The following is a 25,148-nucleotide window of genomic DNA, read 5'->3' on the forward strand; positions in this document are numbered from 1 at the left end:
TACAGTAATGATGACGGTGTAATTTGTATTAAATGTAAAGGATATTTGTAATACAATTCTAATACAATATTATATATTTTTATAAATTCAAAAGTTGTTTTTCATAACAAAATTAATACATTTCTAATAATGTAAAGTAATTTGATTATAATGGAATATCTAAAATTCACATTGATACTTATAAAACATTTTTATTATTAATAATAATGAATAAATATACTATGTTTGTATATAGAGGACCTATCTCTCAATGCACATTAGGAGCTAACTTATGCACTACTCCAATACTCAAGGACGAGCAAGAAAAGCTATGACTGAAAAGATAACAACCAAAATGGTAGAGGAGTACTGTGTACCATGAATGGGAAGTGGCAAATTGGTGTGAAATTCTACATTGGTAGACCCTAGGGTTCATGAGGACAAGGAGTTTAAAGGAAAAAAAGGGAAATTAGCCTAGCCTTCCACTATTGAGCCTGTTGTTGCGATTAACTTCGACACCAACATAGGTGGGAAAGGTTACACTAGTAACTAAGGAAAGAAAATCAATAGAATCGAGTATGCTACCAATAGAATAGTGATACACGAACCTAAATAGATACTCAAAGGTGTTGTTAACCCTAAAATAATAAGACATTGGTGTTTGAAATCATAGAGAGATCATGGGCAGGACTATGTAAAGGTAATAAAATATCTACAAAGGATATGAAGTTAGTCTATGTTCCTTTGATTATAGAAGAAGAGAAGGTGGTGGTTAAATGGTGAAAGATAATTATGAAAATTAAAATGTAAAGTGGAGTTCTACTTTGGTTTTGTACGTAGTGGAGAACTCAGCAACAATATATGTAATCGAAAGGTTCACATTATTTTGGGGGTGGCGGAAGAGAGAAAGGCTGGGTTAGAAGTGGGGGAAAGGTTTGGTATTAGGAAAGGTCTAGGGTATGAAGTAAGAGGTGGTAGAGGTAGATGTGATTCAAGAGATGATAGGTTGAGGGTAGGGTCTTAGAACATAGGGACCCTTTAGGGTAAGGTCATAGAGCTTGTAAAGATTATTAGAAAGAGAAGGATCAACATTATATGTGTCTAGGAGACCAAGTGGGTAGAGTATAAGGTTTGGGATGTGGATGGGTACAAGCTATGGTACTTAGGAAGTTAGAGACATAGGAATATAGTAGGAATTTTAGTAGATGAAGAGCATAGAGGACAAGTAGTGGAGGTTAAGAGAGTCAGCGATAGGTTGATGGCAATTACGTTCGTCATTTGGGGGGATTACTTTGAACATATGTAGAATTTATGTACTGTAGGTGGGCTTGATGAGGAGAAGAAGAAGAGGTTGTGGCGAATTTGGACGAGGTGGTAAGAAGTATGCCTAGGTCTGAGAAGATTATGTAGCAGGGGATTCTAATAGGCATATTGGGCAATATCGAAAGGCTATAATAATGTACATGGACACTTTAGTTTTGGGGAAAGGAATGAAGAAGGAGATGCTATATTGGATTTTATGAGGACCTTTGGGATGGTGGTTGTGAATTCAATCTTTTTGAAGAAGGAGGATCACCTGATTACCTTCTGAAGAGCGATAACCAAGACTCAAATTGACTTTTTACTGCTTAAGAAGGAGGATAAGGTGCTGTTAAAGTATTTTAATGTCATTTTTAGGGAGAATCTTTTGACCTAACACAGGTTTCTGGTGATGGACTTTGTTATAAAGAAGTATAAGAAGAGAAGGGGCAGAGAGGGTCGATCCAGAATTAAGTGGGGTGACTTGACACTGGTGAATGCACTGGAGATAGGGGAGAAGATGACGGTAATAAGGGTGTGGGAGTATGAGGAGATGTGGATGGTATGTGGGATAAGGATACTAGGTTCATCAAGGAGACTTCTAAAAAGGTGTTAGGTGTCTTGAGGGACGGGGCTAGACAGCATCAAGGAGACTGATGGTGGAATAAAGAAGTTAAGAACAAAGTAGAGACAAAGCATAGGGTGTATGCTAAGTTGGTTGAGAGTAAGGATGAAGAGAAAAAAATGAGTAAATAGGGAGGAGTACAAGTTAGATAGGAAAGAGGCTAAGTTAGCAGTTATGACTGCTAAGACGATGACATTTGAGACCTTATATGCGGGGTTAGAGGAGAGACATGAGGAAAAGAGGTTGTATAGGCTTGCAAGGATAGGAAGAAGAAGGGTTGTGACCTCTATCAAGTGAAGTGCATTAAGGAAAAGGATGGTAGAGTACTGGTGGATGACATTCACATTAAGAAAAGATGATAGTCATATTTCATAGACTCTTGAATAATGAGGGGGACATAGACAATGTGTTAGGGGACTTGGAGCACTCAGATAAGTGTCGTGATTTTAGTTATTGTAGATGTTTTATGGTGGAGGAGGTTAGAGAGGCTATTCATAGAATGCGAAGGGGAAAGGCGACGGGGCCGGATGAGATTCTAGTGGATTTTTGGAAGTTTACTGGCGATACTGGTCTAAGGTGGCTGACTAAATTGTTTAACAATATTTTCAAGAATGAAAAAATGCCTGAGGTTTAGATAAGGAGTACTATGATTCCATTATATAAGAACAAGGGTGACATCTCGAGTTGCAACAACTATAGGGGTATTAAGTTATTTAGTCACATTATGAATATTTGGGAGAGGATGGTCGAGTGACGGTTAAGGAGGATAATGTCTATTTTGGAGAATCAGTTTAGATTTATTTCTGATCGCTCGATGAAAAAGGCAATTCACCTGGTGTGGAGACTGGTGGATCAATATAGGGAAAGGAAAATGGACTTACATATGGTGTTCATCGACCTAGAGAAGAACTATGACAAAGTCCCTAAGAAAGTTCTTTGGAGATGATTGGAGGTGAGTGGAGTCTCGATGGTGTACATCAGATCAATTAAGGATGTATATGATGGAGCAAAGAATTAGGTGAGGGTGGCGAGATAAGATTCAGAGCATTTCCCTATCTTGATAGAGTTGCATCAGGGATCGACTTTTAGCCCATTTTTGTTTGCATTGGTGATATATATGTTGACACAACATATTCAAGAAGAGGTGACTTGGTGTATGGTTTTTACAGATGATGTAGTTTTTATTGATGAGATACGAGGGGGAGGGGGGTGAATGATAAATTGGAGGGTTGGAGACAAACCCTTAATTCTAAAGGGTTCAGGTTTAGTAGGACCAAGACAAAGTATATGGAATACAAGTTTAATGACTTGAGGCAAGAGAACGAGATGATAGTAAGGTTGGTTTCTCAAGTTATCTGTAAGAGGAATAGTTTTAAGTATCTCGGGTCTATGATTCATGGGAATATAAAAAGATTGATGAGGATTTATCCCACCGTATTGGGGCAAGATGGATAGAGTGGAGGCTCGCTTAGAGAGTGTTGTATGATAATGTAATACCCTGCATTTTTGAGCTATAAATCAAACCATCTATTCTACATGTACAACTTTAATCCCATAATTTGTATTCTGAAGAGTTCTTATGAAGTAAAAAAATGTTCATAGGAATCACTTAGAGAAATGTTGAGCTAATAATTTTTGATTCGGCCAAATTTTGGTATTCAGTAACATAAAAGTTGTACTTATTCATGTAGTAAACTACAAGTTTGATATTTTGTCTTGAATTTCGTTATTTTGTTGAGAAATTGTCATTCTTCTAAGTTTAATATGTCCCCATGATTAAATTCATGTATAGTACTCATATACTGAATTGTCCAATATTTTGGGTCTCTGAATTATATCTTTATATTACTATTTTAAGAGTTGTTATCATATTTTAGAAATCATTCAGTGCTAGTGGGTTATGAACACCCGATACCTATGTGCTTACTTGTTATTTTAGACTTTTCAAATTATAAGTTAGTGAACCCATAATTTTATTGTTAAAATCAATTTTTTATGCTCATGCCGAGCTCTATCATTTTACCCAGTAAGTTAGTGAATCTGTATGCACTGTTGTTTTCAAAATACCATGACCTGGGCTTATCAATTATCAGTGCATACACCATTTAGTATTCTAGTGCCTTTTACTTGGGAGTAGGATTTAGCATCGAGTGGGAAGTATGGGTTCAACACATCCCACTTCCCCATAAACGACATGCCATCATAGTTTTAGTGGCCTTGCCAGAGAGTGTTTCCCCTTTCCTAATATGGGCTCGATTTAGTTATTACTCCAGTTGAGGTTCTACTCCAATGTCAAGGATATAACAACCCTCCTCAATGTGGGTCAGATGTTGGACTTCTTAATAGTTTGCATGGCTTATGTCCGTTAAATGATAGCTCCCACAGTTTCTGTCAATATTCAGTTATCTCAATCAAGGTTTGTTAGACCAAGTAATCTGATTTCAGCAATTATTCAGTCAGTTTTATAGATCATTCATGTTATTTAGATCATGTCAGTACATGCTATACTTGGTCTTGCATTCTCTATTTTACATGTTCATGTTTTCATGCTCAGCATCCATACATGATCCTCAACTCAGTTTTGTAGCATGTTCAGCGTTACTTGAGATTTACATTTAGTATTCATGTTTTACCATTCCCCAACTTCAGTTCTACTTAATATACAAAAGTAAAGAGTTAAGAAACTAAGTGTAGTGATTCACTATCTTATCAGATTATGTTTCTACTCATGTTTTAAGATACTTCAGATTTCAACTTTTTGGTGAGTCTACTCGCACGTAGCATACATGTTTTAAGATTATGTATCTATTCAGTTTTACTTATTGCATTCACCTTAACTTACTGGGTACATTCCAGAAGTACATACCACATATGCATCTGTGTGACCACATTGTATCATAATATAGGAACCAGTTGTAGCCCACACATCATAATCAAATAGTTTACAGTTTCTAGCCAGCAGGTGATGAGTTCTCTTGTTTCGAGGATCTAGTTAGTTGTAGTTCATGTACTATATTGTTATTATTCATATGAATTGATTATGATAGTTGGAGTCATGTCTTAGCTATCTATAGTCAATATATTAGAGGCTTTATAGTTAGTCAGTAGAGTCGTTATATGTAATTCAAGTTTCTTTGCTCAATTTTATCATATTATAAAATTTATCAGTATTTCATTTATTCAAACTTTCTCATGATCATATTTCCGCTCAGCAAATTTAGTTTTTATATAATTTAAATTAGTTGCTGAAGTAGTATACCAGTACATGGGTTAGCTTGGGATCACTTGTGATTCTAAGTACCATGTTACAACTAGGGGGTAGCCTTGGGCCATGACAGATGAGAAGGTGATGCCTAAGCTTAAAGGTAAATTCTACAGAATGACAGTTAGTCCGGCCATGATGTATGAAGCGGAGTGTTGACTAGTCAAGAACTCTCACATTTAAAAATTAACGGTGGCAAAAATATGGATGTTGCCTTGGATGTGTGGGCTTACTAAGGGAGATAGGGTTAGGAATGAGACTATTCGGGAGAAGGTGCAGTGGCTTCGATGGACGATAAGATGGGAGAAGTAAGGCTGAGATAGTTCGGGCATGTGATGAGCAGGGACACGGATGCCCCAATTCATAGGTTTGAAAGGATAGCTTTAGATGGTTTCAAGTGGGGTACAACTAGGCTGAAGAAGTACTTGAGAGAGGTAATTAGATGTGACATTAAGCAGTTAGAACTTACTGAGGACATGACCCTAGATAAGAAGGTATGGAGGACTAAAATTAGGTTAGAAGGCTAGTTCATGTGGGTGAGTCATAGCCAATAGTTAGGAGAGCTTTGGGGTAGCTGGGCTGGTAGTCTTAGGGCTATGTCCATAGGTTGGAGCTGCTAGTAGGAGGGTATAGGAGCGGTGCGTTCGTTTGGTTTGTTAGTGTAGGGCATTACTTTATGGGTGCCTTATTTCTATTATTCCATCTTGTTTCATGCTTTATTACGGCTTTGTTAACTATTTTTTTCTTGTACCTGGGGTGTATCGGAAATAACCTCTCTACTTATCCGAAGGTAGTGGTATGGAATGCATACGTTTTACCCTCCCAGACCCCACTATGTCGAAATACACTGGGTTTGTTATTGTTGTTGTTGAAAAGTTCATTATAGGATAGTGAAATTTTATTACAAACCCTAAAGTTCTATACCACAATGATGGCTATTTTATGGTAAAGGTACAAAAGTCTAAGGGAGGCATGAGGTGTTATATTTAGGGCCATATATTATATTTAACAAGTTAGTACTAATATAACCTTGGACTGTAGATTCCAATTTTGAGGAGAAGGTGTTGAAAACTATCCCATTGTGGGTGAGAATTAGGAGTGGACTGGGGAAAAACTTGACCGAGAAGAATCAGGAGTAGACTGGGGAAGCCCTTGTGTGCAGATGAGTGTACTTCAAAAGCTGAAAGGATATCTTATGCATTTATTTTAGTGGAGATAGATGTCATTAGACTTTTGCCCATAAGGTAAAGATACATGATCCTTATAGAAATCAAATGGAACATAAGGTGGTCAATGACTAGAAGCTACTCTATTACTCCATATACTGCAAAATAGGGCACTTATGTAATCCTAAAGTTAATAAGGAGGCAATACCAAATCAGAAGGATCAAAGTCAAAAGCTGCAGAAGGAATGGAAGGTAATTTAAGTGTTAGACCCAAATGTCGACAGTGATATTGATGATAGGGGAAGGCATAAAGCTCACTTGAATATGGATCCAGAGAAAAGGGAAAATATATCTTAAAAAGCCCCTATCACTAATAACGATGAACAATGGACAAAAGAAATAGAGAGGTCATGTACTAAAATTGTTTACTAGGATATAAAGTCCTAATCATTAGCCATAATTCTTTTACTATGTTGTCAAGAGATATGCATAAAGCAAGTACTAGAACTAGACAATACTATAGAGGATTAAAGGAGAAAGGGGGAACTAAACCTATAGAGTTGGTGACATAATTAAGCACAAGGAGGTTAGGGAATTTTGCATACAAATAAAGTTCTTTAATAGCAGTTTTTTACAACATAGTTAAGGAAGACAACATAACTAACTTAATCAAGAAACTATTTGGGAAATGGCAATGAATAAGAAATAATTTAGAAGCACTTGGTGGTAGACCTTGGATAATATGGAATCATGATTATCGTTTTTTAGGTTTATACATGTCATAAATAGTTCATTTTTGGACAAGAATCAATATTGTAGCACCCTATCAAGTTTAATTTTTTCATTGTGTGCGGCTTACTCATAGTTCATGATAGCAAGAAGTTAAGGGTAAACATGACTACTAGCTTGAGAAGATTAACTGGAGCTTCACTGATTATGGGAGATTTTAACAATATTTTGCAAGCTGATGACAAACTTAATGGGATCATTGTGAAAGATAATGAGGTGGTTAAGTTTGTAGATTTTGAACACACTAATTGTTTGAGTGAGATGAAAATAGTGGGTAGGAAATACAAATAGGCCAATGGACATGTACGTAGAAGATTTGCTAGAATATTGGTAAATGGGGACTTGTTACTACATTGGCCTAACATTGAGGGCATAGATATGGATCCTTGGCTTTCAGATCATAGCCCTCTCAAGGTTAAGATTCTACTCAATACAATAAGGAAGTTTAGACAATTCAAGTTTTATAATTACACTGTTGATTATTCAAATTTCAAAGTAATTATGGAAGAATAATAGAGGAAGCCTGTGAAGGGGAAATGAATGATGGTAGTTTGGCATAAGCTCAAACTAGTAAAACAAGGGATGAAAGCATGGTTAGTGTTGAGTATATTACCGTAGATGATAGAATTAAGAAGGTTAAAACTGAACTACCTAATATTCAAAAACAAATAAGGTATCCGGATGAACATATTACACTAGTACAAAAGGAAAGTGAGGCACAACAATATTTGGAAAAATTATTATTAGTAGAAGAAAGAATTACTAATTAGCAGTTCAGAGTTAAATGGCTAAAATTTAAAGATAAAAATACTGCTTATTTTCATGCATGACTAAAAACAGGCATGCTCAGAACTTAGTCAGAAATTTAATTAGTAGAAATGGTAGTTTGCTCAACTCAGATGAATCAATAAAGGAGGAAGTAGTGGGTTTTTATAAAGGGTTCCTTGGTACTGGAACACACCAGTTACTAGCTATGTTACCCCATGTTATGAATAAGAGACCCAACTTATCCCTTGCACAACAGGTGGAGCTCATAAAACCATTCACTAAGAAGGAAGTTCTGTAAACATTAAATGGGATAATGATAACAAAGCTTCAGATAATGATGGGTTCAATGTTGTTTTATTCAAGAAGACATGGCCTACCATTGGGGATAGTATAATAAAAGTTTTTCAAGAGTTTCTTAATAGTAGAATAATGTGCCCAACTATCAACTAAGCTGCTATCACACTCATTCCTAAAGTTAAGCAACCATCTTCAATCAAAGAACACAGACCCATTTCATATAGTACTATATTGTACAAGATCATCTAAAAAATATTGACCTCCAAGATGTTACCTGTGTTAAGTGATATAGTTGATTATATTTAAAATACTTTTGTACTAGGTAGACTAATTAGTGGTAAAATCATAATGAGTCATGAGTCTATCAAGGGGTACAGAAGGAAGGCCATCTCTCCAAGTTGTATGCTAAAAATTCATATGCATAAGTCATATAACTCAGTTCTGTGACCCTATATACAATAAATACTCCATTTTCTTGGATTCCCTATGATGTTTATTGGATGAATTATGCAGTGCATGACCACTGTGACTTACTCAATCAATGTAAATAGGGAACTAATAGTCCCTTTTAAGGTAAAAAGGATAAGGCAAGGGGATCCAATGTCCTCCTTCCTCTTTGTCCTAATTATAAAATACCTGAGTAGGCTTCTTACACTACTCAATTATGTAAAAGGGTTCAAGTATCATCCTAGATGTGCTAATATCAAGTTAATGAAATTGGGATTTGTTGATGATCTTTTGCTATTCTATAGAGGAGATGTGCAATAAGTAAAGATCATGGATAAAAGATTCAAAACCTTCTCTGTATCATCTGAAATTCAATATAATCCTCAAAAGAGTTTATCTACTATGGAGGTGTATCACATGTCATACATCAACAAATTTCTAGATGTAACTAAATTTTGTAAAGGTGAGCTTCCTTTTAGATACTTAGTCATTCCACTAAGTACTAAAAGGCTATCACTAATTCAATGTGAACCATTAGTAGAGAAAATAATGGGTATAATCACATCATGGACATGTAAATTCTTGTTTTATACTGGCAAAATAGAGTTGTTACAAAAGTGTGTTGTTTGCTATATAAACATTCTGGTCCCAAGTGTTCACTTTACCTAAGAAGCTAATACAAATGATAGAAGCTATATGCAGAAGATTTTTTTGGACAGGCTGAGAAGAGGTTTCAAAGAAGTCTCTCATATCTTAGGAAAAATTGTGTATGCTAGTGGCAGTAGGAGGTCGCAATCTGATTAAAATTAAGTTGTGGGATAAAACTTATATATGTAAGTTTCTTTGGCATTTATACACTGAAAAGGAGACATTGTAGGTAAGGTGGGTGCATTCCTACTTTGTAAAAGTTCAATCAGTATGGTCCATTGTCCCCAAGACCACATCTTAGGTCACTAGAAGGATATTCAAGGCTGCAAAGTATATAGAAAAATCTTGTTATACTCCTTTTCAATTTCAACAACTTTCATTATTTTCTATTAGAGACATGAACCAAAAACTTAGAGATTATTACCAAAAGATAGACTGGTGAAAGTTGGTATGTAATAAAAGGGGCAGTCCTGAGTGGATATGGTAGGCAGTCCACAAAAGACATGTTTCTTAAATGGGGTATGAATATTGAATCCCAATGTGTGTAATGAGATCAAAAACTTGAAATAGTCCAATATTTATTCTTTAATTATGGTATTAAAAGTACCATTCAGAGAAGATAGTTGGCTTGATAGGGTAATAATAGAACTCCTGCAGACTAGAAAGGGGAAATAAAGTGTGCACTGAGATATGGAGAGGGAAGAAGTATGCGTGCTGAGGTGTTTCATTTGATATTGTTTACTGATGTTTATCATATATAGAAGGAAAGAAATCAAGCTATTTTCCAAGACAACTTAGGTTTAAGGAAGTTGAAGGTGTTGCAATCATGGGGCTAATATACATAAGGTTGCTTGTATGAGTTTTGCTACTTTGTAATTCCCATTTGGTATAGTAAAACATTATATTTATAAAAAAAAATACGTTTTTATTAAAGATATTTTAGTTATTATATTCACCATGTACACTAAAATACTTTTTAATACGTATAATATATTGAGTTCAAGATGTATCAACACAATTATTTATTTTTCCTCTCATTAATAATGCTAAATCTATGTTTAAAATGCATTATATATGTATTTAAATATTTTTTGATAAAAATAAAAGTTAGGCTATCAGTTGTAAGAGTAAAATTAAATTATAATTAGTAAATAAGTCTATCAATTTATACCATGTATGTAAATTAGCCAAGGCTAATAGTGGTGGTTTTATTAATGGGCATCCCATGTCCGACCAGGACTAGAGACCACCCCTGTTACCCAATCAACCTCCAACCGCCTGCCCTGATTTGGCTGAATTTTGAACATGTACCAAGATCATGTAATAGCTCACATAAAAACTCTGGGATAAGATCACAACCGTGACTGAACCCAACCGAGTCCAACCATCCCATACCTATAATCCAACCATACCAAATCATACCAAAACAAGGGCCATAAACCAGGCCAAAACCCAAAACGTTCCAAAACATAATATAATCAATCCCAAAATAAAATATTATGGAAAAGTGAGAAATTATTTTCAATGATGTTAGATTCCTAGCTTATTCCAATGCCAAGGCTGACACCAATACCGATCCCGCCCATTCTAACCTATAGAAGTACCACAAAGCCTCTTACTAAAACAGTAATGAAATTCAGTTGGGACAAGACCTTAACCATAGCCAAAGACAATATCCAAAATAAAATCAAAGTGTCTAGAAATATCCATAACATGAAATAGAGCCTTCCAAAAGGATGGAAGTTCACCACTTCAGTCCAAATGCGGTCCCAGAGTCAATCACTATGTAAGAGGAGTAGAACAACCGATTTCTTCATAGCATCAGTATACAACTGCCAGTAAACGGGGTTAGCGAGTGGCCTATAGCATGATCTTAGGGTAAGGATAAAATAATATCATTTATAAAACCAAGTAAAATAATCTATATGCACACAAACATACATATATATATATATAACCATGCCGGTAAAAGGGATCGGGTTTAGCATGCCGTTAAAATCTTTACCTGGGTTGTGTAACTTAGCCGTCCTAAACCACCCATGGGCTATATGGGTTCAGCTCCCCCTATTGAAGGCCCCAGTACGTGTAACCACACGACCAAGGATGAAACCCTTGGGATGACTAGTACATCCCCCAAATATAGTGTGACATCATGCACACAATCACCACAAACCTCATATCGGCAAATATGAGTTTCCAGTTGTGGTTCCCCTGGGACCTCCACCTTCCACGGTTTAACTATATCGCCTGCCATTATAGCCCAATTAAAATCAATTTCCAAATAACCAAACCATTATCCATTTATTAACTTAGGCCAGTGATATTGGTATCGTCATACCAACTCTTACTTGCAAGTATCATTCATAGCCAACCATTTATAGGTTTAAGGGGACTTTCAAGCGCCCTTCCATTTACCATATTTAACCACTTAGGGGATTCCATGTATCCCACAAGCATCACCATCTTCCATTTACTATTCCAAGCCATTTAAACCATGCATAATTCTTTTACCATATTTTAAAACATGCAAGAGTTCTATTTAAAGTAGGCAATGCAATGAACATATCTTTATAAGCATTTTGTCAAACACATTGAGGGTATAATATGACCAAAACCAAAACTAATTACCATTAAACCATTCCCATGCAATCCCATTATACAAAATCACCATTAATGCATATAAAAGCATAATTAAAACCATAACCAACCATTTAATATCAAATCCCCAAATCATATTTGAAAACCAAAATCATATAATCAATGAAATAATGGAAACATTCATAAAAACCATGTCTTTAGTTAGAATTAACAAAGAGGAAAGAGAACGTTCCCTAAACAGTGATGCTGATATAAAGCACCAAGACAAGCCCTAAATTGATCCTTTGGTTGAAACCCTAGATTCCCTTGCCCAAAAGCTCTTGGGAGAATTATGGAGTGTTTAGGAAGAGTTTCTAAGTGTTAATGAATGAAATTATAGGGTAAATAAGCTCCCAAGTAGTATAGAAGTCGTGGTACCTTATTAGGAAAAGTGGGGAAATGTCCAGAATACTCCCACTTAAGTTGCACAACAATCCCGTCACAGGGATACGATAGACCCAGACGATTTGTACCTTCCGATATGATTGGTATCCTCCACTTATATACTAAGCCTCAAACTTTGGATAAAACACTGTCTAGCATACAACTCATCCAACCAAGTGGTATCCAAAGCATACGATCCATACCTTCCACCTGTACCCCTGGAAAATTTAAAACCAAGAAAGATTTAGACACTGTCCACCATACGAGTCCTGGGTATGACTCGTACCCTGGATTACGGATCATGGTGAGCCACTCATACTCAGATCCAATCTAAGTAACAAAATCTAAATTAAGTTAAGGAACTAAATGATCCGTAACCACCAATACGACTCATACCCCTAAGTTGTTCCTATTTCAGTAATAAAAATTCATCCAACCAACCAACACTAGTCAGTGTATGACTGGACCATACCATCCATACCCCAACTTACGGATCGTACCCATAAGTCGTATTGGGTCCAGAGATCTGAATTCTAAGAAATTTAGTAAGGGTCAAAACCCAGGGTATTATAGTCTCCCTCAATAGGAATATTCATCCTCGAATGACGAAAAAGGTAGGGGTAGCCATACGCACGAGTCATTTGCATTATGTTATAAAAAATATTTCTAATCTTTAACAAAGTCTTAAAACAAAGAGTAAAAAATATTAATCTTTTCTTTAACAAACTCAAAAAATAAAGATGTGTTGAAGACACATACCTTCCACACAAATCCCAAGAGCAGAAAACAAATACGGATATTTGGACTTCATGTACTCTTCCACTTCCTATTTAGCTTCTTCCACCGTATTGTTTCACCAAAGAACCTTAATCGAAGCCACATCCTTGATCCGCAACTAATGAACCTACCTATCCAAGATCTCAACCACGACCACTTCACAAGACAAGGAATCTGTGAGACCCAATCCTTCCAAAGAAATAACCAAAGAAGGATCACTAATGCACTTCCTTATCATTGAAACATGAAAGACCGGATGAACTAAGATCAAGCTGGAAGGCAACTCCATCTCATAAGCTACATTACCAACTCTCTACAAAATCTCATAAGGACCCACATACCAGGGACTGAGCTTCCTCTTGTTGCCAAACCACATTACTTCCTTCATGGAAGATACCTTGAGGAAAACCTTATCCCTAACCTCAAACTCTAAGCCTCTACTCTTAACATCCACATAGGAATTTTGGTGACTTTTGGTAGCCTTAAGCCTACCCTGAATCATCTTTACCTTCTCCATAGCTTGGTAAACCAAGTTGGGACCAAACTTGTCTGCCTCACCACATACAATGCCTTAAAAAGGGGCTATACCAATACTAGAATGATAGCTATTATTGTAAGCAAACTCCACCAAAGGTAGATGCTCAATGCAATTATGACCATAATTAATCAGACAGGGTCGAAGGATATCCTCTAATGTCTGAATAGTTCTCTCTGCTTGATAATCGTCTGGGGATGGAAAGCAATACTCAGACTCACCTTGGTCCCTAATCCTCTCTGAAAAGACCGCTAAAAGTGAGATGTAAATTGCATGCCATGATAAAAAAATGCTCAAAATAGGCACCTCTTGTAGCTTCACAATCTTTTGAAGATGCAACTTAGCATAATCCTCCATTGAGAAGGTAGTCCGCACTGACAAAAAGTGTGCAGACTTAGTCATTCTATCCACAATGACCTAAATTAAATCATATTGATTTTGAGATTGACGAATACCGATAATGAAGTCGATATTAATCACTTCCCACTTTCATTCAGGCAAATTAATTTCTTGATACAACCCTCCTAGCCTCATATGCTCAGCCTTAATTTGTTAACACACTATGTACTTGGCCACAAAATCAACCACATCCGTCTTTATGCCATTCCACCAATAGATCTCCTTGAGATCATGATATATCTTAGTCGAGTTGGGATGAGCAACATAGCATGACTCATATGCCTCAACCAAAATTCTTTATCGTAACCCGTCGACATTAGGAACACACAACCTCCTTTGGTACCATAAAGTGCCATCACCACCAATCTCAAACACCAATATCATTTGACCCCAATATTACTCTTGTTTTTTATCAAGATAGGATCTAACACTTGCTTCTCCTTAATATCTACACCAAGAGATGATCAAACAACTTCTTACACCACCATCCTTGGAGTCCAAGTGGCAAACTCTAAGATTATCCAAGAAGTGAATATCCTTTACCAATTCCCGCTTTCCTTTTTCTACATAAGCAAACTCCCTATGGATAACCTGCTAAGAGAATCAACAACCACATTAGACTTACCTAGGTAATAGTAAAGACTTATATCCATCTCCTCTACCTGAGATTTAGCTCTTTCTGAGTGAACACATACTATAGACTCTTATGATCAAAAAAGATTTCAATGGGAACACCATACAAGTAATGCCGCCATATTTTCAAAGCAAACACAACCACCAATACCTCCAAATCATGAGTAGGATAATTTCTTTCATATACCTTCAACTATCTGGAAAAATAGGCAATCACCTTCCTATGCTGCATCAACACACAACCAAGACCTGCTCGAGATGCATCAGAAAAAACCACGAACCCATTATTGCCTTCTGACAAAGTAAGAATTGAAGCTAAAGTCAACTTATACTTCAACTTTTTAAAACTCCCTACACAAGTATATGACTAAGAAAACTTAACCTTCTTCTGAGTTAACTTAGTCAAAGGAGGATCTATCGATGAAAAGCTTTCTACAAACCACCTATAATACCCAGCTAAACCCAAGAAGCTTCAAATATCAGATAGAGTCGTAGGTTTAGGCCACCTCTTCACCACATCACCCTTTTGTGGATCCACTATGATCCCTTCACTAGAAATAATATGACCAAGGAAGTTATAGCGTTCAACCAAAACTCACACTTAGAGAACTTGGCTTACAACTGCTATTCTTTTAAGGTCTGTAACACCACATAGAGATAATTAGCATGATCCACCTTGCTTTTCAAATAAACTAAAATGTCATCAATGAACACAATAATGAAGAGATCTAAATATTGATAAAAAACCTATTCATTAGTTCCATAAATACCGCTGGAGCATTGGTCAACCCAAATGACATGCCAAAAAACTCAAAGTGCCCGTACCAAGTACGAAAAGCCATCTTAGGGATATCCTCCTCCCTAATCTTTAGTTGATGGTACCCAGACCAAAGATCTATCTTAGAAAATAACTTGGCACCTTGAAACTGGTAAAATAGATTATCTATCCTTGGAAGAGGATACTTGTCCTTGATTGTCACCTTATTCAGCTACCTATAATCAATGCACATCTAAAAGAAACCATCCTTCTTAGGCACAAACAACACCGGTGCACCCTAAGGAGATATACTAGAATGAATAAACCCTTTTTCTAGAAGATCCTTAAGTTGATCCTTGAGTTTTCTTCGCTCAACCAGAGCCATTCAATATGGAGGAATAGAAATGGAACGAATGTTCAAAATTAGATCAATATCAAACTCTATTTCCCAATCTGGAGGAACACCAGGAAGATTATTCGAAAAGATCTCAAGAAATTCATTAACCACTGGAATTGACTAGAAAGAAGAAACTTCTGAGTTAGAATCCTTAACCCAGAACAAGTGATAAAGGCTGCCTTTAAAAATTAACCTCAAAGCTTTAAGATAAGAAATAAACCTTCCCTAGGAGTTAAAAAATCACCCTCTCACTCTGTAATCAGTTCACCAGGAAACCTAAAGATAATACTAGAGGTCCGACAATCCAAGGATGAGTAATAAGAGTGCAACCAATCCATACCCAGAGTAACATCAAAATCCACCATATCCAACTCAAACAGATCTACCAAGGTCTCCTTTTCACCAATAGATACCACACCCCCTATAGACCTTCTTAGCAATAACTGAGTCACCTACTGAGGTAGAAATAAAAAAAAGTTCTAAATAAATTTTGGATCAAAACCAAAAGATATAAACACCTAAGGAGTCACCTAGGAGAGAGTAGACCTTGGATGAAGAAAATAAAGTACTTCATGATAGAAAAGCTATAAAATACCAGTAACGACATTAAGTGATGCCATAGATTACTATTGAGATGCCAAAACATACAACCTATTCTGACCCACACTAGAACCAGGAGAAATAACAAAAGAAGATGCCACACTACTAAGTGTAGGAGTAGAAAATAAAGCCACAAGAATCTTATTCTCCCTCGTAGCAATCTTATTAACTGGACAATCCCTGAGCCATTGGCCTACCTAGCCACACTTGAAGTATTTTTCCTACCTTTCATCACAATAACCCCAATGAGGAGGACCATAGAATAGATAAGGAGGGCATAAAGAAACTGACTGACCTCTGCTTGCCTGAGATTGGGCAGCCTGTGCTAAAAAATTATCACCACCATGAGGACGCCTATCGCCCAACTGGTAAGAAGCGCTAGCAGAAGAGTAGGAAATAGAACTTACTTAATTATTTTTCTTTCATTTTCCACCATTTCGACCACCCTAATACTGATCACCTCTCTGGTTAGAAAATTTGCTCTTCTTCCCCTACCTATCTCCAAACTCCACCTATTTTCTCTTCTCATCCTCTACATACTGTATATAAATAGTCAACCTAGAGATACCTAAATCTTTAATCAGCAAGGCAGTCTTGCTCTCAAAAATCAAATCTCGATTCAACCCAGAAGCGAATTTTCTCATTTTAGCCTACATTTTAGCCACCAAATCAGGAGCATAGCTTTACCACTGATGAAACTTTAAGGCATATTCCTTGACAGACATCCTCCCCTACTTGAGGTTTACAAATTCCTCTATTTTTGTTTCCCTTAACTCTTTTGTGAAATAAACTATCAAAAAAATTACCAGAGAAGGCATACTATAAGGATGACTCCTTTACATCTTCTCTATCCCTATCCCACTCTTTATACCATTGATATACAACCTTTTTAAGATGATAAGTGGCAAAGTTTACCCCATCTACATTGATATCCTACATCACCCAAAATATTTTTTCTATTTTATCCAAGAAGCCTCATGGGTCCTCCTCCACCTTCACTTCAAAAAGAGTGAGATGACCCATCTTCATAAATTTGCCAACCCTTGTGGCCTCAATAGACAAAGCACCAGATACATCCCGCTCAGCCTGAGTAGCAACCAATTTAGTAATAGCATGAATAGAATGACAAAATTCTGTATTAGTCACCTCTCCTCGAGAAGGACTAGTAGCAACTCGTAGAACTCTAAAACTATCAGGGATAGGACTGTAAGATCGAAGATAAACCCCAGAAGTAGGATGCACCCCTTCAGTATTACACCCAGATGGGATAGAAAAATTTCCTTGTATTCCAAATCTATGAGGCATGATTTGACAGACAAACAAACAAAGATTAGAGAAGATTCCAAGATCGAGGCTCCAAGCTCAAAAATAGAATACCAAGAAAGTGAAACATTCTTAAATGCCTTGTAGCCTCTCCCTTATAAGTGTGGCGTGCTACAAATTCCTAAAAGAGACTCTACTCGACATATCTTTATAGACTCTTAATTGAATATGAATCTAGGCTCTGATACCAACATGACATGACCTATTTTGGGGATTTGTCATAATGGGCATCCAAATTCCGACCAGGTTTGAAGACCACCATCATTACCTAACCCAACCTCCAACTACCTGCACTGAGTTGGCTTAATTTCAAATATATAACAATATTATGTAACATCTCATATAAAACTCTGGGATAAGACCAAATCCATGACTGACCCCAACCGAGTCCAACCATACCATACCAATAATCCAACCATACCAAAACAAGGTCCATAAACCAGGCCATAACCAAAGATATGTCAAAATATAATAAAATCAATACCAAAATGAAATATGATGGAAAAATGAGTAATTATTCTTGATGATGCCAGCCTCCCAGCTTATTCCAATTCCAAGGCTGACATCAATATTGATCCCGCTCATTCCAACCTATACTGATTGGGACATGACCCCAACCATAGCCAAAATTAATAACCAAAATAAAATCAAAGTTTCTAGAAATATCCATAACATGAAATGGGGCCTTTCGAAAGGATAGAAGCTCATCACTTCAGTCCAAATATTATCCTCAAGTCAATCACTGTATAGGAGGAGTAGAACAGCCAATTCTTGCATAGAGTAGGCATACAGTCGCTAGTAAATGAGGTTAGCGAGTGACCTATAGAATGATCTCAGGGTAAGGATAAAATAATGCCATTTATAAAACCACGTAAAATCTTTCATATGCATAAAACCATACATATATATATAACCATGCGGGGGCAATAGATCGGGTCTAGCATGCCTTTAAAACCTTTGCCTAGGCTATCTAGATTTGCTATACTAAACCACCCATAAGCTATATGAGTTTAGCTTTCCCTACTAGAAAGGCCCCAGTGCGTGTAGCCGCATGACGAGGGAAGAAACCTTTTGTATGACTAGTAAATCCCCTAAATATAGTGTGACATCATGAACACAGTCACCAAGAACAATCTCACATCAGTAAATATGAGTTTTTAGTTTTGGTCCCCCAGGACCTCCACCTTCTCGGCTTAGCTACGCCTCCCTATTAATGCCTAATTAAAACCAATTTCCAAATAACCAAACCATTATCTATTTATTAACCAAGGCCATTGATATTGGTATCATCATACCAACCCTTACTTGCAAGTATCATCCATAGCTAACAATGTATAGGTTTAAGGGACTTTCAAGGGCCCTTCCATTTACCATATTAAACCACTTGGGGGGTTCCATGTACCCCATAAGCATAACCATTTTCCATTTACCATTCCAAGCCATTTAAACCATGCATAATTCACTTACCAAGTTTTAAAACATGCAAGAGTTCTATTTAAAGTAGTCAATGCAATGAACATATCTTTATAAGCATTTTGTCAAACACATTGGGAGAATAATATGACCAAAACCAATTCCAATTACCATTAAATCATTCCCATACAATCCAATTATCCAAAACCACCATTAATGTATATAAAAACATAATTAAAATCATTAAAATCATAACCAACTATTTAATATCAAAACCCCCAAATTATATTTAAAAACCAAAATTATACAATCAATAAAATCATGGAAACATTCATAAAAAACATGCTGTTAGTTAGAATTAACAATGAGGGAAGAGAACATGACTTAAATCAAGATGATGATGGAAAGAAATCACCAAGACAATCCCCAAATTGATCCTTTGGTTGAAACTCAAGCTTCCGTTGCCCAAAAGCTTTTAAGAGAATTATAGAGTATTTAGAAAGAGTTTCTAAGTGTTAATGAATGGAATAATAGGGTAAATAACCTCCAAAGTAGGTTAGAAGTCATGGGGCCTTATTCGGATATGTGAGAAAATATCCAGAATACATTTAAGTTGCACCAAAATCATGTCACAGGGATATGACTGACCTTGACGAGTTGTACCCTTTGATATAATTGCTATCCTCCACTCGTATCCTAATCCTCAATTTTTGGATCAAACACTATCCAACATACAACTTATCCAACCAAGTTGTATCCAAAATATACGATCCGTACTGTCTACTCGTACCCCCAGTAAATTTAAACCCAAGGAAGATTTAGACATTGTCCACCATACGAGTCCTAGGTATGACTCGTACCTTGCCTTATGACTCATGCTAAGCCACTCGTACTCAGATCCAACCTAAGTAATCAAGTCTAAGATTAAGCTAAGGAACCAAAAGATCTCTAACCATCAATATGACTCATACCCCTAAGTCCTACCCATTCCTGTAACCAAAATCCATCCCATCAACATACATGGGTTCCTGTAACCAAAATCCATCCCATCAACAAACATTAGTCCATGTACGAATGGAACATACCATCCATACCCAAATATAGAGCTCGTACCTATGAGTCGTATTGGGTCAAGAGATTTGAAATCCTGGAAATTTTCTATGGGTCAAAACCCAGGGTATTATACAAACTTAAGCCCATAATTAAGCTATATAGCAGCACATTTACAAAATTAAGTTTTATAGAAAATAATAAATTTTTCAGTGGGTCCAATCCACTACACCTTTTTATAGTTACCATGTGTAACTTCTCCTTTTTTCACGCCGCTACATTTATGTTTTTCATTGTATACTTTATCTCTTATCTTTTTTTCTTTTTTCAAATTTTCTCCTCTTTTTTAGATATTACTTTCAGCTACTTTCTACACCTACATAGTTAAAGAAATTAGTTAGCAGTGAAGATATAAGGTCGAAGCATCGTATGGATCTAGAAAAAATGGTCGAAATTATGAAAGAAAAGGGATTGAAAATATATTCATCTCCAAAAGCCCCCCAAAAATTCAAAAAATTAGAGAAAAAAAATAAAAACAAAAGAAATTAGAGCGAATAATGAAATTCCAAGTCCTAAAGTTGAAAAATCTTCTGAAGATGATTCAAAAGAATATTAAAACGAAGAAGTATTGCATATGTATTTTAACACGGTTTTATTTTGTAATGTATGAGTGTTTGTCTATCTTACAAATGTATTTAGTTGGTGGGTACTGATTTATATATATTCAAATCTTGTTGTGTATATATACATATGGGTCATGTAAATGTACTTGTACTTATATATTTATATGTATTTTTGCAAAGTATCAGGTGTGTATTTGGACTATGTTGTGTCATTTAGAGTGTAACATATGTATTAATATTATATTTTTACAGTTTACATATATGTATTTTGTATATTTTATATGTTTGTGTATATGTATATGTTCATAGTTTTTGGATATTGTATAGTACAATGTTAGATGTGTATTTTGTATAGTGTCAGATATGTATTTTATAAATTATATATGTATATCTATATCTATATATATATATATATATACACATGTGTGTATTGTATTTTATTGTGTATAATAAACTCGAAATATATAAATACACATACAAAAAATACAATTACACTGGAAAATATAAAAATACAGCAAAAAATATACAATTACAATTTGAATAATAAAATTGACACTCTAAATTGAATATGTAGCAAAATCGAGTTCGACCAAAAAATAACTTTGCAAGTACATTCAAAATACACTTTGAATTGAATAATTTTTAACGTAGAAAAATTGAGTTCGAACAAAATAATATTGTCGACTTAATCTAGTAAAAATAAAGTAGGTATTCATTTAATAAGAACCATTTATGGAAAAGGAATCTTTAAATTTAAATTTATGAAATAATTATAGTGATTAAATCATTCCTTATTTATCTCAATAGATTGAAAAAAATAAAGAGTGTTGATCCATTTGTATATGTATTTGATGATAAGAAGTTGCCTAAATTACAAAATACAAGTTGCTATTTCAGTTAATTATAAAAATATTGCTATGAAGTGCCTAATTATGGGTTTAAGAATGCTACTTGTGAATTTTTTCCATTTATTAATTGCGTGGAGCCCACAATTAAATTTAACACTTTTTTTATCAAATCTCTTAGATTTTGGGTAAAGGACCAAATGAAACACCTTTTTTCATACACTAAGGAGCATTTCAATCAAATGGATATATTAAGGACCAAAATACAAGTAACCACCATATGTTAAGGACCATTTTTACAATATTCTCTGATAACTTTTGTAATTTCTTCGTGTACTTAGGAACTAAAGCTTGCCAGGGTAGTTCATTTGTTAGAATTAGTTGGTTATAGAAGAAATAAACCAAAAGCTACATGATACTTTTTTTTCAGTTTCCCATCTGGTATTCGATGCATGCATTGGATCCCCGACTAATTAGGATCCATTAAGGTGGAAACACTTTTAACAGAGTTTTTTCCATACCCAAGGTCGAACCCTCGACCTCTGGTTAAGGGTGGAGCAGCCCCATGCACTGCACCACAATCCATGTTGATAGCTACATGATACCTTTAATAAAACATTAATATGATACGCACTAGCCATAAATATTATAATTACCTAATATAAAGACCCTCCACCCCCTCCCCCTGCACCCAACCACCATCTCCTAAGTAGCCTTTTTAATAGTGGTTTTCGAAATTAATTTTTGTGGATAGAAATTCTAAAGCCAAGTTTTGTGATGTAATTTTGTGAAATGTTTCGCAGTCTATTCAACATGTACGCCTTTTGAAGTCAAATTTTGGGGAACAACTTTAAGTAGATAAAAAAATAAAATCAAAAGAAGTTATACAAAAATAACAAAAATAAAATTTACTTAATATACATAGAAATTAATTTGATTTACTTTCTATCTTTGAGTTCTCTTAAAATTTATGATTTGAGGATAAAATTCTTTTGATAGTGTGCTTAATTGAATGAAAAAATTGCAATCTTTTCTAAGGAATCGAAAAGTTTTAATAAAAGAATAGAGAAATAAAGATGGAATCCTTTAATAGAAGAAAGTGAAGAAGTAGTGGGTCTGGGGATGTTTAGGTTTAGTAATGTAATGACCATCTAGGTTATTTTCTTATTTTTTCATATTTTTGGTGTTTTGTGCCTTTCTATAATGGCTACAGGTCATTTATGACCAGTTAGAACCTTCGATTTGACTTTTGGATAGTTCGTTTGGGTTTTATTATCATTTTCCTATTTTGGAGATTTTGAAGTTGATAAATTAGTCTTGGATCAAAACTCTTAGTAAACAACTTTGTATAAGAATTTTGACAACGCCATTAGCTCCAAAATATTGATTTCAGGATAGGGAGACCCTTGTTTCGGGTACCAAGACTTTTGGACTTGTTTTGAGCTATTGAATAGATTTGATAAAAACAAAAAATAGGTGTGGGTCCATATTAATCAACACAATCTTGGATGAAAGTTTTGATGGTTATATTAAGTCTGAATTTCAAATTTAGTATGGTAGCATAGCTTTTTTCAACCCATAGAGTTCTAAATGAATCTCAAGTACCTGATCGGAGTCCATTTAGACTTAGTGAAAAACTAGTATCTGATAACAGGTGTAGCCGGTATCTTGGGATTCTTTTTAGTGGTGGTCGCTTAAGGAACCTTATGTCTTTTTAGCAGACCTGGCTTTCAGCTAAGGGTTACTTTATCGATCCTTTCTCATTTAATCAAATGTTGTTTTAGCTACTAGGGTGCCGCTTAAGCAGTCCCCGCCTATCTTGACCATCGCTTTAGCGGCAAAATTCCGCTTAAAGGGTAGTAATTTTAGTGACTCAGTGGCCCCTTAAAGGTTCACTGTTGGGTGTTAGATTCCCTTATTCCTTAATTTTTCTTTATTTTCTTACCTATTTTCACCATTATTAGACCAAACGCTTAAGAAACTCATGGGGGATCACAAATTGGAGTTGAGAATGAGTAGAGGGTGTTGAGGTGATCATTCCACATTAATTTTCTTATAAGTTTCCACCCTAATTATTCGTAAATCCTTGATTTTCTCTCTTATTTTCCTTAACTTTTGGGGATTATTTGAGCCCTAGCCCTAGTTAAGGCTCTATTTCTTCTCACTTCTAAGAACACATTCCTAGTCCTTCAAGGGAACACATAATAAATTCAATTTCAGAATCTCATTTGCAAGCCCCACAAGCCTATTTTAAACCAAATTTTAGATCCAGAGTATTATATAAAAATATGTGAATCGATTCACGTTTGCTAACGTGTAGATTATTATTCTGATAGTACAACATCATTTGTGGAATTATAGGATAAAGATGATCGATTTATAGATAGTTTGAGATTGTTATTCGGTTATAAGGTAGGCTTGGTCTACTTTTCTCTAAGAGATTGTGTATTATATAGATTGCATGATCGGTAGAGATTATAGATTTGTTTTATACCTATATATATAATGAATTAACCTAATTAGGGGATATAGAATAAAAATCTAACCCAAACATTAGCCTAGTATACCTGTTAAGGCTATAGGATCCTATTACATCTGATTAGAGACTTGATTAACCATATATTTACATAAGCAATCCTTTAGTAAAGTACTTATCATTTTACTTAGTATTTTGACTGATGTTTCCTAATTAGATCCTTCTATTAGACTTATGCCCTTGTTTATACCAGTTTTTTGGTTTATGGAATTAACACCTTTTTGGGGTATATATTGTTGGGCTCAGAGCCGTGGTTACAATGCCAGTTAGACACCAGGCTAGTCTTCAATGCTTTGATTCAGTTGTGACTTAGCTTATGGATGCTTAGATGCTCGCAGTGGTATTATTTGGATACTGTGATGGCTTGCACACATTTAGGCATATTTATACTGATTATTGGTACAATTCCAAATGAATCCTTGGTCATACTACTATTTTCTAAAAATATTACTTTAGAAACATAGATTGGAGTTGTTTTCGATCCATTTTTTATCCTCTCTCTTTTATCACTACTTACTTACTTTGATAATGGGATATTTTGACACTTTCAATATTGTTATATTATTTTAAACTCAGATTTGATCTCAGACAATAGATTTAAATATATACACTCATTCAGTTTTCATTAAAGTTTGTGATTTCTTATTATATTACTTATATATCTCTTCGGTAATGGATGAATTAGATTATGGTGGATTATAAAAGTCCTAGTTTGGGATCAGACAATGTATATAATTATCTGAAATCCCCTATGAGCCTCTTTGTTCGATAAAGTTCAACACAGAAGAAGGATGGTCACCGTAGGTCCTATCTTTATGAGATACTGAGGTAGAACAGGTGTATACACTTGGTACATTTTTAAACTGGATTAGTTGATGGTACTGGATTTTCATGGCATTCATTAATCATTATGCATTTCCTACCACTAGTATAATTATTTGGTGTCTGTATTTATCGAT

This window comes from Capsicum annuum, chromosome 11 (genome assembly GCF_002878395.1).
Source record: "Capsicum annuum cultivar UCD-10X-F1 chromosome 11, UCD10Xv1.1, whole genome shotgun sequence".
Classification (NCBI taxonomy): domain Eukaryota; kingdom Viridiplantae; phylum Streptophyta; class Magnoliopsida; order Solanales; family Solanaceae; genus Capsicum; species Capsicum annuum.